Below are 16601 nucleotides of genomic sequence, written 5' to 3'. Positions count from 1 at the left end.
TTTCATTCGCGTAAGATAGGGTTCTGACCTCTACTTATGGGTCATCAAGGCTGCTGAGCACATATCTCTCCCATGGTCAAGAGACCTCTCTGCACCCTTAGGATGCCCCTCTCTTTTGCATTCTGGTGATAGTTGACCAAAAGACATGCCATCTGGATCTATCTTTCAACTCTCCTTGCCAGACCTAAGCAGGTAATTGAAACATTTCCTGCACTGGACCCTGTTCCTCCTCACCACCTCTCTGCTGCTAACTTCGTGAACCACCTCCAGCCATGCCCTCCTGGTGAGCCTTGAAGGCTTTCTGTTGCTGCTGGCAGGGAACAGGATCTTTCTCTGTTCAGTCATCGCCTCCCACGGCACCTTCAGTGAGGTGTTGGAAAAATGAGGGGCTGCCCTGGCAATGGGGCCCTCCCTGCCCACTGTTCTCTGCTCAGCTCTTCCTTCCATTCTGTGGTCAAAAGGCAGCCACGGTAATGGCTGCCATTCGCCCTTTAAATTGGGCTCGCTGCTGCCTGTATCATGCCTCCTTCCCGTGCCCACTAATTGAATGTCCAACATAACTATAAGGTATTAAAATTACAACACGTGCGCTTTGCCGACATGGTATGGGGTCGGGTCCCGGAAATGAATGGGATGTCGGGGTTCTGACCCTGGCATTGAAATCCCGCCCATATTTTCTAAGAAGTGTGTGGCCTCCTTATTCTTCTTACCAAAATGTACCACCTCAAATTAACTATATTGAAGTTAATTCGCCAATTACACATCATATTATTCTATTATTTCTACAAGGTGCTGCCTGACTGAAATGACTTTGCACAGGGATTGCTACCATGAAGGCTTAGAGACCTGAGGTGACTCTTATCTTAGGGTGAATGCTGTCCCAGAGGCTTCTGGCAACCTTTCTCTAGTACTACTAAGGGGTACTGGGCCAATGTCTGGAGCTCCATCATGTGAAATCATTGTAGGGGGTCTTGTAGCAACAGATTAAACAAACTTATCTGTCTTTCACTTTATAGGGTATGTCTTATAGGAGAAACCAACCACTCTGAAAAGCATCTGGACACATTCCGAGAAACAATTGCTCCCAGTACAAAATTTGGCATTCCTGTCACTTCTTCACCAACTTCAGTCTCCAGACAGGTTTTTGCCACACTTTTGACAAAGTTTTGGCAGTGCCAAGGCAGAAAATCTGAGGAAATTCAGGGCCAATATTATTTCAGTGTTAGCTAAGCCACTGGAACTGGAAACATAAGGGATGAATTTTCGCTGGAGATCGACTGCTCAACAGCCATAACTTGGGCGATAAAATGGCATTGACATTTTTGGGGCTTTCTGTGGATCATGTGCCGAAATTACACTGGACGAGCCAGAAAATCCCAACAGAAATTTACCCCTGTCGTGCAGACCCACACCTGCCAAGAATAAGGCACATTAACTTTGTCATATGAACATTAATTTTAAACTGTTTCTGAAGTGAAGAAATTACTTGTTAAAGAGATCACCAGACCTTTGACTGGAGGACATTTGCAGACTAAGAGACGGTGCTTGTGGAGACAAAGAACTACTCCCTGATCCAATTAACCCAAATGGATTTTGATCACCAGACATTGAAGATGTAAGGAAACGCATTCCAAGGTCTGCTAAGATGATACAATCCACAAAGACAGGAATGGTTGAACCAGCTGGTCACATGACTGACAGGCTGATCCAGGCTTTTGAACTAGATACAGGACAATTTGAATACAGACTGCACAGTTTGCAACTGAAGCTGTAATAAGGAAGCCTCTCTCCTAGCTGGCTCTCGCTCGTTTTCTCCCAAGCCACCAGACCCACAGAAAACATGTAAACCTCAAGAGAGAAAAGAGTCCTACATCGAAACAAGTTAAAGTGTGCACTGGGCCCCAACGAACAGCAAGACCTACCGGCAACCAAAGACTCAACATCAAACTCAAAGGACTGTAGCTACCAGATATTACCTCAAGCTTTTCCCCTTTATTCCTTCTACTTTTTCTATTTCTATCTGCATGTGTGTTTATCACGTAGGCATGCGAGCGTGGTTGTGTTGCATACTCGTACCAATTACGAGTTACAATTACGAATTACAATTAAGATGAATAAACTTCCACCTTTCTTGTTTAAATCTAAGTAAACCTATCTGAATTGATTTCTTTGCCTTACAATTGGAAGGAGGTGAACAAGGATTCACTAAAGGACAGCTAAAAACACGATATTTCTAAAATTAAACTCTGTTACGGTTAAACAAGGCAAAGGCTGAAAGGGAACCCCTAGACCCCTTTCTCACCTCATCGTGACACCCCTATAGAATTAAATTAGGGCAAAGGAAATTGTAAACATTTTTCTTGCAACATACTAACCAGTATTGAACATATGTGGCCTGACTAATGCATTGTAATACTTTAATATTACAAATGTCGTTTATAGGGGGTAGTTTTGCAAAGGGAACTGGGGCTAGAACACCACAGAGCCAATTTTACCAACCATGCTCCTTTCTATAAAAGAATACTAAATGCTTGGAATAATCTTTCTGGTAGTTGGTGGGAATAGGCAAAGTATTCAAAATGGAACTGGCAGTCAGAAGAAGGGACTTCAATGAACCAATGGGGTGGCACAGTGGCGCAGTGGGAAATAGAAAATAAATGAACATAGTGTGGGAGAAAGAGATGAGTATGTTTTAAACTAGTCATAAGTAATTTATAAAACATTCATGCAGTATGTAAAAAGTTACATTCTGTACAAGGTACACGAGAAATGCTGACATTTGTTCTGATAGTTTTGTGCTCCTGCAAATATAATAGAAAAAAATATTGTTTCCAGGAAACCATCACAGAAAGAGATTAGGTGTCCCTGTTTCCTTTGAATTCTCTCCAAACTCACTGCTTATGAAAGTTTATTCAGTCCTGTTTCACAAGGCTAGCATGAATATTTATTGCTGAGGCTCAATATAAATTTGGAAATTTTAATTTGTGCTTTCATTTACTGTCAGCTATGTTACGGAAATTAGCTCCCTGTTTCATAATCCAATATAAGAAACTGAAAGGTAATTGTGGGCCTTTTCTTTTATATACTGACCAGTGATAAATTTTGAATTACATTTTTATTGTATTTTCATGACTGCCCATATATATGTGAAGGGAGCAGAGCACCTGCTGTGCTAGTTCTGAAAAATAAACAAAATCAACCCTCGTGAATAGAGGTTGCTAATTGTATGAACTTTTATGAGTGTATTTCCACAACATGAAATACCTGTCCTCTATAAGCCGAGACTCTTCTTTATGGTAAAATATTCACAACTGCAGACACTATGCAAAACTAAGCCTTCTGCATTTCAGAGATATTTAATCAAGGCATTTCTTCTGCTAGAATTTGCACAGGGCCCTAGTATATTATGCATTCATTTCAGTAGAAATGTAGTACCTTAATTTTATTCCAGTTAAGGTTCAATAAAATGTATGAAGTTTACTGTTTCCCTTTTCACTTTCACTGTATAGTGTCAGAAAATATTGTTTAAGCATGGCAATATGTTTCTAATGGTGTTTTAGATTACACAGCTTAAAGGTTTGTGGAATTACTGATAAAACTCAATTTATGCATTAAATGGCAGAAGAATACAGTTAAGCATATGCTTAGAGATGAAAATATATTTAATAAAGAATCATGGATCACAATATTGAAATGTTACATTAAGTAGCATAAGCCCAGGGTACAGCTAGCAATAACTGCAACAAGTTAGATGTTTTACAGATCTGACCTGGGTGTTTGTTATGACTTGGGCCCAGACAACAATTCATGCTGGATTACAGTTTCATAGTGTGGGTAACTCCTGGCACCTGCCCAATCAAAAACTGAATGGTGTACCAACAGACAAGGTGGAGAGTTCTCTTTTGCCGGGTTAATCAGATTGACAAGTGCTGGAATGCTTATGCTGCCAATTCTAGCACCCCTGGTTTGGTGATAGTTAACTTTACATTAGAACCTTTGCACACCTGAGACAGTGATCCAAACTGAGATGCTGTCTGGGAGGGAATCTCATGGGCAGGGAGAACAGTGGGCTGAATTTTACTAGTCTTCCGATGTTGGGGATTGTGGTGGGGGGGGCCCCGAAAATTCTTCCAGGAGAGGCCCACCATGACCCCTGACACCGAGGAGGCCCCGCCTCATTTTATCGGCAGTGACGAGGCCTCAGTGCAGCTCCCCCGCCACTTGACGGCGGGGCCTTAATTTTAATAATAAAATTAATTAAAACACATGCAAATAAACTTACCTTGTCCCGGCGGCCATCCGAAGGGCAAAGAGTATAAGGTTTGGGGGTGAAAGGTCGCTTATGGCAAAAATGTTTTTTTAGGGGACAGAACAAAATTAATATATTGTTTTATCATTGGGGGGGGGGGGGGTGGAATAGGGGCTCTGATGTTCAATTGACAGTTTTTATTTAAAGTAAAGGTGCTGTGCTTTTTAAAAATCTAAATTGCTATTAAAGGCTTGAAGCCCTTTAAAAATGGTGCCGGCACCTGCGCAGGGGCTCAGCAGCGGTCGCTCCATCTGGGTGGACTGCCAACTTCAAAGCATGCTGCTACGATTTGTGGCGCGCTAGTAAAATTCAGGCCAGTGTGTGAAGCTTTACCATTCTGATTCTTCTGGATATTCATCTCCAACCTCCAATTCCTCTCCAAAGTCATTGAACATGTTGTTGCCTCCCAAATCCAAGCTTATTTTTCCTGCAACTCTGTATTTGAATCCCTCAGTCAGTTTTCCATCCCTGCCACAACACTGAAATGGCACTTATTAAAGTTACAAATGACATCTTATGTGTCTGTGAAATGTTGAACTATCCCTCCTCATTTTTCTGGATGTGTCTGCAGCCTATTAGACAGTTGGCTCACCATCCTCCTGCAATGCCTTTCCTCCATTGTCCAGCTAGCTGGGATTGCTCTTGCCTGGCTCCATTCTAGATATCCAGCCATAGCCAGAGAATCACCGCAAAAGCTTCTTTTCCCACTCCAGCATCATATGACTGGAGTCGCCCAAGGATCTATCCTTGGCCCTCTCCTTCTCATCTACAGGCTGCGCCTCAATGACATCTGAAAACCCATAGGGGAGATTTAACATAGAAGAGCATGTGGTTCAAGTGTAAGTAGGGGGTTAAATCCAGCGAAAATAATGAGCACATTGGATAGCCAGCTTCAACCTGCCGACTTACACATTTAGCTTCAGTGCATGAGGCTGTTTTCATGTAATCCCCTGAGGAGAGGCAGACTGCATTAGATTGGACCTCAGACAAGGAGCAATAGGGCCAGCAAAACCAGCAACATACCTGGCATTAGACATCAGAGAAAGGAGCAGCAGAGAGGGAAGCAACAGAGACAGGACGCTTTTGAGACGGGATGCAAAAGAGAGGGGCAGCTCGCAGGATGGCACAACCTGCAAACAGGATGAACATTCGAAGGCGCAGCTTCCTTGACCCCCTCCGAACAGCTGTGCTTCTGGAAGTTCAGTTTGTTTCATCCAGTGATGGCAGACATCTGCAGCCTCCTAGAAGAAGTTCTGCCCCCTGCTGGATCTGGTGGACATGGGTTACCAGTGGCTGTCAAAATGATCAACACTCTCAAGTTTTTGTCTCCAGATCTTTCCAGTGCTCTGCCAAGACAAATCCAGGATCTCCCAGTTGGTGGCCCACAAATGCATAAGACAGTTGGCTGATGGGTTGTTTGTCGGGACTGAATGTCACATTAACTTCACCTGTGATGATGCCAGTCAGAATCGGTGGGCGTTCAGGTTTGCATCTCTGGCTGACTTCCCACAGGTGAAGGCTGTCATCGACTGCACATGTAGCAATCAGTGCACCCTCAGGCCAACCAGGAGTATTTGTGAACTGTCAGGGCTTCCACTCCATCAATGTGCAATGTCCAAAAATATATATTTCTGCAGGTGTGCACAAGATTCCTGGGAAGCTGGTGTGATGCTTTCATCCTGCAGCAGGTCCAAGCTTCCTGACATCTTTGCACTTGAAAGCAGACTTAAGGGATGGCTGTTGGAGACAAGATGTAACTCCTTCAAACTTGGCTGATGACATCCATGAGAAACCCAACCAATGAAGCCCAACAGCATGACAACGATAGCTTGGTGACTACCAGATTTGTAATCAAACAAGCCAAAAGCATACTGAACATGTACTTCAGGTGCTTTAACAGATCTGGAAGTGCCCTTCAGTACACAACAGCCAGGGTCTCCAGAATGGCCATGTGTGCAGAGTTCGGAGTGTAGCAGTGAGATTTGGACCTGCAGGAGGAACAAAGCAAACAGTACAGATCCTCTTCGGACAATTCCGAGGGGGAGGAGCAAAAGGAAGATGAGGAGGTGAATAGAGATGACGTGAATACAGCATCAGCCGCTCACATTGTTGCCCAGGATCCCAAGGTTCAGTTACCACAACTGCACTGATGTAAGAACCACATGCACTGGCCACTCTTCTCACCACTCGCCAAATATCACAGACGCAAAGCAGTTCAGCAAACAACCAATCAGCCCTAGCACATCCCCACATTGGACCCCATCAATTCATTCTTCCCATTCATCATCAAACAGGTTAAAGGCTGACTTTCCACGCAGCAACCAAGAATGGGTAAGATGGGAAAGAGGTGCAAACTAATAAAATTTATGTGATTTTATTGAAGAATGGAAACGGCACAACCTAACATTTTCACATACATCCATGTGCATATCCTTTTGCAACTACAAAGCTTTACTCATTCTTTTCCTACTGCTCCTAAGTGGGGCAACCTGTGTTTCTTCAGCAGAAGCCATGGCAGGCTGCTCAGATCCCTGCTCTGGCTGTTGAGATGCTCTTGGCTGACGATCTCTGGGTTTTCAAGCCTGTGAGGACCTCTCCAAAGACTGTTTCATCCAGACCTGTGCAGGGGCAGACTCAGCCATCGGGACACAAAGCAATAATGCCAGATACTAATTGTGGGGGATGGCAACGGACAAGAAGTGGAAACGCATGGAGTGGAGTCCCTACTTCCATGTCCCCTTTTGCCATAAGAAATGAGAGCAGGAATAGACCATACGGCCCCTCGAGCCTGCTTGACCATTCAATAAGATCATGGCTGATCTTCTGTCCCAACTCCACTTTCCTGCCCATTCCCTATATCCCATGATTCACTGGAAGATCAAAATCTATGTATCCCAGCCTTGAATATACTCGCAATGGAACATTCGCAACCCTCTGGGGTAAGCAATTCCAAAGATTCACAACCCTCTGAATCAAGAAATTTCTCCTCATCTCAGTCCTAAATGATCCACCCCCTTATCCTGAGGCTGTATCCCTGTGTTCTACATTCCCCGCCAGGGGAAACAACCTCTCAGTGTCTACTCTGTCAAATGAGGATCTTGTATGTTTTAATGAGATCATCTTTCATTCTTCTAAACTCCAGAGAGTATAGGCCCAATTTACTCAGCCTCTCATCATAAGACAACCTTCGCATCCCAAGTACCAATCTAGTGAACCTTTGCTGTACCACCTCCAAAGCAAGTATATCCTTTCTTAGTTATGGAGAACAAAACTGCGCACAGTACTCCAGGTGTGGTTTCAGCAAAGCCTTGTACAATTGTAACAAGACGTGTCCTTGTCCCCAATCCCCTTGCAATAAAGGCTAACATGCCATTTGATTTCCTAATTGTTTGCTGTATCTGCATGCTAAACTTTCTGTGTTCTTTGTAGAAGTACACCCAAATTTCTCTAAACAGCAAGATTTAGAAGTTTCATACCTTTAAAAAATATTCTGCTTTTCTATTCTTATTACCAAAGGGAATAAGCTCACACTTCCCCACATTATACTCTTTTTTTTATTCATTCATGGGATGTGGACTTCGCTGGCTAGCCCAGCATTTATTGCCCATCCCTAATTGCCCTTGAGACGGTGGTGGTGAGCTGCCTTCTTGAACCGCTGCAGCCCATGTGGGGTAGGTACACCCACAGTGCTGTTAGGAAGGGAGTTCCAGGATTTTGACCCAGCAACAGTGAAGGAATGGCAATATAGTTCCAAGTCAGGATGGTGTGTGACTTGTACTTGCAGGTGGTGGTGTTCCCATGCATTTGCTGCCATCGTCCTTCTAGTTGGTAGAGGTCACGGGTTTGGAAGGTGCTGTCTAAGGAGCTTTGGTGCGTTGCTGCAGTGCATCTTGTAGATGGTACACACTGCTGCCACTGTGCGTTGGTGGTGGAGGGAGTGAATGTTTGTGGATGGGGTGGCAATCAAGCGGGCTGCTTTGTCCTGAATGGTGTCAAGCTTCTTGAGTGTTGTTGGAGCTGCACCCATCCAGGCAAGTGGAGAGTATTCCATCACACTCCTGACTTGTGCCTTATCTGCCACCTTGTTGCCCACTCACTTATCCTGTTTATATCTCTTTGCAGCCTCTTCGTGTCCTCCTCACAACTTACATTCCTACCTAGCTTTGTATCGTCAGAAAACTTGGATACATTAGTCTCCACCTCTTTGTTTAAGTCATTAATATAGATAGTAAATAGCTGAGGCTCTGGCACTGATCCTTGTGACACTCTACTAGTTATAACCTGCGAACTTGAAAATGCCCCACTTATCCCTACTCTCCATTTCCTGTCCGTTAACCAATCCTCCATCCATGCTAATATAATGACCCCCAACTCCATAAGGCCTTATCTTGCATATTAACCTTTTGTGTAGCACCTTATCGAATGCCTTCAAGAAATCCAAATATTTACTGGCTCCCCTTTATCTACCCTCTTATTTACATCCTCAAAAAATCTAATAAATTTGCCAAACATGATTTCCCTTTCATAAAACCATGTTGACTCTGCCTGATCATACTATGATTTTCTATGTGCTTTGTTAAGACTTCCTGCGTAATAGATTCCAGCATTTTCCTGATGACTGATCGCAAGCTAACTGGCCTGTAGTTCTTGTTTTCTCTCTCCCTCTTTACTTGAATAGTGGTGTTACATTTGCTAACTTCCAATCTGCTGGGATTGTTCTAGAATCTAAGGAATTTTGGAAAATCATAAACAGTGCATCTACAAAGATGTAGGCCATCAGGTCCTGGGGATTTGTCAACTTTTAGTCCATTAAGTTTTTCTAATACTGTTTCTCTGCTAATATTAATTGCTTTAAGTTGCACACTTTTATTAGCCCCTTGGTTACCCTTTACTTTAAGTACGTAATTTGTGTCTTTTACTGTGAAGATAGACTCAAATATTTGTTCAATGTCTCTGCCATTTCTTCATTCCCCATGATAATTTCATCTGTCTCTGCCTCTGAAGGACAAATGTTTAGTTTAGCTACTCTCCGCTTTATTATATATTTGTAAAAGCTCTTACAATCCGATTTTATATTCCTGACTAGTTTACTCCCATATTTAATTTTTTTCCCTTTTTATCAACTTTATTGGTTGCCATGCTTTCTACTGTTCTTTGCAACATTATAAGCTTTGTTTTTTATTCTAAAACTATCCTTAACTTCTCTAGTAAGTCACGGATGGATCTTCCCCACTGAGGTTTTTTTTTTAACCAAATGTACTTCTGTTGAACATTTGTGTGAGGTGATGCATTTTGGGAGGACTAACAAGGCAAGGGAATATACAATGGATGGTAGGACCCTAGGAAGTATAGAGGGTCAGAGGGACCTTGGTGTACTTGTCCATAGATCACTGAAGGCAGCAGCACAGGTAGATGGTGGTTAGGAAGGCAGATGGGATCCTTGCCTTTATTAGCCAAGGCATAGAATATAAGAGCAGGAAATTATGATGGAGCTATATAAAACGCTAGTTAGGCCACAGCTGGAATATTGTGTACCGTTCTGGGCACCACATTGGAAGGACGTGATTGTCTTGGAGAGGGCTCAGAGGAGATTCATCAGGATGTTGCCTGGGCTGGAGCATTTCAGCTGTGAAGAGAGACTGAAAAGGCTAGGGTTGTTTTCCTTAGAGCAGAGAAGGCTGGTGGGGGGGGAGCTGATTGAGGTATACAAAATTATGAGGGGCATTGATACGTTAGATGGGAAGAAACTTTTTCCCTTAGCGGAGGGGGCAATAACCAGGGAGCATAGATTTAAGGTAAGAGGCAGAAGGTTTAGAGGGGATTTGAGGAAAAAAAATTTCACTCAGAGGGTGGTTGGAATCTGGAATGCACTGCCTGAAGAGGTAGTAGAGGCAGGAACCCTCACAACATTTAAGAAGTATTTAGATAAGCACTTGAAACATCATAGCATACAAGGCTACGGGTCAAGTACTGGAAAATGGGATTAGAACAGTTAGGTGCTTGATGGCCAGCACAGACATGATGGGCTGAAGGGCCTGTTTCTATGCTGTATAACTCTATGACTCTATCTATGACTCTATTTGAATAATGTCTTTAAATGTTTCCCACTGTTTGTTTACTGCCATACCTTTTAGCCTATTTACCCAATCAACCTTAGCCAGCTCTCCTCTCATACCTACATAATTGGCTTAGGTTTAAGATTATTGTTTGGCTCTGAAGTATGTTGCTCTCAAACTTAATCTGGAATTCAGTTGTATCATGATGACTTTTTCCAGAGGATCTTTTATTAGGAGATTACTAACTAACCCTGCCTCATCACACAATACTAGATCGGAAATAACTTTGTCCCTAGTTGGTTCCACAATGTATTGTTCTAGGAAGCTGTCACAAACGTATTCTACAAACTCACCTTCTACACTACCTTTGCCAATTTGCTTTGTCCAGACTTTATGAAGATTAAAGTTCCCCACGATTATTACATTGCATTTGTTACAAGCCCCATTTATTTCTTGCTTGATGTTCTATCCAGCTGTATTACTATTGTTAATGGGCCTATAAACTACACCCACCAGCATTTCTTGACCTTTGTTATTCCTAATATCCACCTATACTGATTCTATTTCTTGATCTTTTGAGCCAAGATTCTTTCTTACTACTGCCCTTATGTCATCCTTTATCAGGGCTGATCCTCCTCCTCCTTTTCCATTCTGTCTGTCTTTCGGAAATGTTGTGTAGCCTGGAATATTTATTTCCCAACCGTGGTCACTTTGCAACACTGTCTCGATAGTGGCAATTATATGAAACACTAGTTTGTCTATCTTGTCACAAATGCTTCGTGCATTCAGATAAAGAGCCTTTAAAATTATTTTTTAACCACTATTCTTTGCATGGACCTTATTCACTGATAAAGAAGTGTGAAATTGCATAAGGATGAGGGTGAGTGGGACTGGTGGATGGATAGATGGGGATGTGAGGACATACATAGAAAGAGAAGGAAAAATGCACCTGCAAGGTAAGTTTGTGTGAGGAGTAATGTGATAGAATAAGCTTAACAAGGCAGAATGGTTGTGGGAGGCGGAGTATGTGGTGGGTGATATGCACAGCAGAATATAGGTGAAAGTGCAAGAATGTGGCACCATGTGCCTGCTGTTGACCTTTGCCACCTCCTGCAATGCCTTCTTTGTGGCAGCAGCAAGTTTCTTCCACTGCTGAATCTCAACTCTCAAAAATGGATGGGTTGAAGTTAGGTGAAATATTAAAGCTTTAAAAATTTCAAACTTGACCCCAATTCAGCCTCCAACTAGGCCACTTCTGGATCTAATGGAGGCAGAACAAGTAGTGGGCAGCTAACCCACTCCCAGGATTGGAGTTATTAGATATTTTAATGAGGCCAGAATGCTCAGATTTAACCTACTTTGCAGGTATAACCTCGGCCTGCCGGATTTCACAGGCATCATGAAAATTGGCAGCTGAAGAGTGGCAAGAACAGCTTTGCAAGAAGGTAAGTTCTTACCCCTGGCCCCTCAAACTACCATCCATCAGAACACTCCCAAATACTCAAACTGGGTTGGGTTTAGGACACTCTTCTGGAGTTAAGTATCAGACATCCCACTGAGGTCGCATCGTGGGGGTGCTGGCGAAGCAGGTAAACTGAATCCAGCAGATAAGTGGGAAGGTCCTTCATCTCCTAGATCCAACAGTCCTTGTTCCCCTTCAGCTGTCGGGTTTCCTGAGGCTTGGAAAACTCAAGCCGGTCAGGGTTAAATTTAAAATGATAGTTAAATATGAGGCATGCAGCCTCATTATAATATTTAAATTGCCAACCCACCCCTCCATCCTGCCTCCATTCAAGCTGTAAGTGGGTGGGTTGGAGGCAGGTTGGCCTTGGGATTCAGATTTTTAACATTTCAACATGCCACCCGACCCAAAACTGCATATTTTTGGGGGGTTAAAATCCCTCCCCACCCCCCAATTCTCTTTGGTCCCTGCCACAAAATCTGTTCCCTAGACACCGGCTCCATCTCTCTCCCTGGCTACTGTCTGAAGCTGAACAAAACTGTTTGCAACCTTGGTGTCATATTTAACATATTGTACATCAAATTGAGACTGTGTTCACATAACTATTTGTGTGATCATGATTATCTATTATGAGGCACCATGTGTAAGATTGCAACAGATACGTCAATGAACCTTAAAAGAAATAACTAAGGCCTGATAGCATGATGCATGTCGCTGAAGGTCGTATTATACAAATTATTCTGCTCAGCTTACCTGTTACTGCTATCATTTGACAGGTCAATATACTTTTTGAAGTGCACTCACAGTCAATATATGGGCAAATGCAGAAACTATTTGCAAGGTCCTGAAAAATAACAAATGAAAGAATGGCCAGATAATGGGATAGAAATTCATGTGCCCTCTTTTTTAGGTATAGGGATTGCAAGTCGCAACCTGCCTATGGTTATGATCAAGGTGGACAGCATGTAAATTTGGCGCATCCACCTATCTGTATGGTTGTAGCATGTGGCCGAGTGTTCCTGCACTAATACCTTCGTATTCGTGCTATTGGTAGCCTCTGTGCTCAGCAGTGGACTGAGCAGCATTGTGCAGATACCACGTGATGCAGCTAGTCAGGTCTTCTTAATGACAGGCTGTCCCTATTTCAGGGAAGCTGCACTGAATAACATTGATGCAAATTAAATGATGGAAAAGTGAACAGCAGGATAGAGAGAGTGTTTCAGGGTGATGTTACAGCCCTGGCGGCATTAGCACTAGAGGTGGACAAGAGGAGAGACACCATTGTCCCACGGAGGGCAGGAGACCCTCAAAGACCATGCTCTGAAGGGAGTGGGAGCAGGTGGTGAGGGAAGTCAGTTCCTGATGTCTAGATCCAAGGGCCTGGCAACAGTGCCGCAAGAAGTCTAATGACCTTATATGGATGGCCAAGGACAGTGAATGAATCTTGATACAACAGCTCCTACCCACCATAACACCAAAATCTCACACTGTTCAATGCACCATATTCCCATCGCTAACCTAATGCAAGTCCCTGGCACTCTCGACTCATGCCTAACATTCAGATACTCCACCTCACCGTTAGACACCCACCTCTCACTGCTCCACATACCTTCAGTTATTTACTATGGCAGGCACATCCCCCAAAAATAGTTCTATGTGACCACTGACCTTCTGCCCTCTTTCTTGAGGGACAAGGTGGCCCACAGTAGAAGAGAGCAAAACAGAAGCAGTGGGGGAGATGGCTCTCAGCATCATGGGGCAGCGACAGAGCCTGTGTAATTAGGTATCACTGAGAACATTAAGGATGGCGGTATATTCCTCTTATGCCCCTTCTAAACTTCCAGCTCACCCTCATTCTGCTATATGGTATGATGTGCAAGTAGCTGTTGGCGTGATCATGCACCTCTGGATTCCCCCCCCAACTTTCCCTCACCTCAGCCTTCCCCTTCTGAATCCTGCATTCACACACCTAAGAACTACCTTCTGATGAAAGAAAAATTAGAGTACGAGAGAAAGCTAGCTGGAAATATAAAAATGGTAAGAGTATGTATAGATAATTAAAAAAGAAAATTTAATAAAGTGAGCATTGGTCCAAAAGACAGTGAGTCTGGGGAATTAATAAGGAAAAATAAGGAGATGGCAGATGAATTGAACAGATATTTTGCATTGGTCTTCACCATAGAGAGCAGACAAGTAACATCCCAGAAATAGCTGTACATCAGGAAATGGAAGGATGGGAGGAACTCAAGAAAATTACAATCATTAGGGAAGTGGTACTGAGCTGCGGGCTGACAAATCCTCGGGTCCTGATGGACTTCATCCTAGGATCTTAAAAGAACTGGCTAGTGAGACAGTTGATGCGTTGGTTTTAATTTTCCAAAATTCCCCAGATTCGGGGAAGGTTCCATTGGATTGAAAATAGTGAATGTAACTTCTTTATTCAAAAAAGGAGGGAGACAGAAAGCAAGAAACTACAGGCCAGTTAGCTTAACATGTCATAGAGAAAATGTTAAAAGCTATTAAAGACGTTATAGAAGGGCACTTAGAAAAATTCAAGGTAATCAGGCACAGTCAACATGGATTTGTGAAAGGGAAATCATGTTTAACCAATTTATTGGAATTCTTTGAAGAATTAACATGTGCTGTGGATAAAGGGGAACCGGTGGATGTACTGTACTTAGATTTCCAGAAGGCATTTGAGAAGGTGCCACATCAAAGGTTATTGTGGAAAATATAAGCTCATGGTGTAAGGGGTAACATTTTGGTATGGATAGAAGATTGGCTAGCTCACAGGAGAGAGAAGGCATAAATGGGTCATTTTCTGGTTGGCAAGATATAATGCGTGGTATGCCACAGGGATCAGAGCTGGGGCCTCAACTATTCACAATTTATAAAAATGACTTAGATGAAGGGACCGAGGGTATGGTTGCTATGTTTGCTGATGACACAAAGATAGGTAGAAAAGTAAGTTGTGAAGAGGATGTAAGGAGGCTGCAAAGGAATATAGATAGGTTAAGTGAGTGGGCAAAGATCTGGCAAATGGAGTATAATGTGGGAAAATGTGAAATTGTCCATTTTGGCAGGAAGAATAAAAAAGAAGCATATAATCTGGATGGTGAGAGATTGCAGAGCTCTGAGATGCAGAGGGATCTGGTTGTCCTAGTGCATGAATCGCAAAAGGTTAGTATGCAAGTACAGCAAGTAATTAGGAAAGCTAATAGAATGTTATTATTTATTGCGATGGGAATTGAATACAAAAGTAGGGAGTTTATGCTTCAGTTATACAGGGCATTGGTGAGGCCACATCTGGAGTACTGTGTACAGTATTGGTCCCCTTATTTTAGGAAGGATTTCATTGGAAGCAGTTCAGAGAAGGTTTACTAGACTAATATCTGGGATGGGCGGGTTGTCTTACGAGGAAAGGTTGGAGAGGCTTGGCTTGTATCGGCTGGAGTTTAGAAGATTAAGAGGGGATTTGATTAAAATATATAAGATCCTGAGGGTTCTTGACAGAATGGATGTGGAAAGGATGTTTCCTCTTGTGGGAGAATATAGAACTAAGAGGCTCACTATTTAAAAATAAGGGGTCATCCATTTAAGACAGAGATGAGGAGAATTTTTTTTCTCTCAGAGGGTTGTGAGTCTTTGGAATTCTCTTCCTTAAAAGGTGGTGGAAGCATGTCTTTGAATATTTTTAAGGCAGAGGTAGATATATTCTTGATAAGCAAGAGGTGAAAGGTTATTGGGGGTAGGCGGGAATTTGGCGTTGAGGTTACTATCAGATCAGCCATGATCTTGTTAAATGGCGGAAGGGCCAAGGGGCCGAGAGGCCTACTCCTGCTCCTAATTCGTACATTTGTATGTTTGTATGAAAGGCCATTGACCTGAAATGTTAACTCTGTTTCTCTCTGGACAGATGCTGCCAGGCCTTCTGTGTATTTCCAGCATTTTCTGTTTTTATTTCAGATTTCCAGCATCTTCAGTATTCTGCTTTTATTTTACCTAAGGACTATCCCCTGCCCAGCCACAGGAGGCCCGGAAGAAGAGAGAGCAACACCACACCACTGATAAAGAGGCTCCATCTTTTGATCTGACACTCACAGCCTGCAGCTGAATGACTGGCACCGCACGAGTTGGGATCAGCACGTGGTGATTCATCCGGCACGAATGGCCTGCAGGGGAAAGGATGGTTTGATTCCCAGAAAATCAGAGGGGTGGGCAGCGAGGGTTCTCAGATGAGTTCTGCTGCAGGTAAGGACTTTCATGGGGCGGCATTTGGAGAGCCCTGATGAACATGCACACTGAGATGCTGGGCCCGCCAGACAGCCTCCAGTCACTGTCAAGGTGCATGGAGAAGTCCGGTTCCAACATGATAGAGGGCATGGCAGAGTACTTGCTGTCTCTGCAGCCTCTGCTCCATCTCCCTGTCACGCTGTAGACCCAGAGGCACTGCCACTGCTACTCCTATACCTATTGCAGCCTTTGTGTGTACAGGTCAGCAAATCCTCTGACCTCCCTGTAAGGATGTAGCAACACTCCCTAGCAAATCCAGGAACTCACCACAACACATCCAAAAACACTCCACAGTACCCCCAGACACTTTGTAATAGAAGAAGTTCTTAAAAATTATTTTACCTGCAATTTGGGTGCCAGGGTCTTTAAGGAATACTAGTGCAGGGCTCATCTTGCATGTCTGAACCTGTTGTTTGTAGACTGATGCATGAATATTGCTTGGAACTGCATGGTCTGAATTTGGTATCCTGGAATCACACCA

This window comes from Heterodontus francisci, chromosome 2 (assembly GCF_036365525.1).
Source record: "Heterodontus francisci isolate sHetFra1 chromosome 2, sHetFra1.hap1, whole genome shotgun sequence".
Lineage (NCBI taxonomy): Eukaryota > Metazoa > Chordata > Chondrichthyes > Heterodontiformes > Heterodontidae > Heterodontus > Heterodontus francisci.
Note: the sequence above shows the minus strand (reverse complement) of the source record.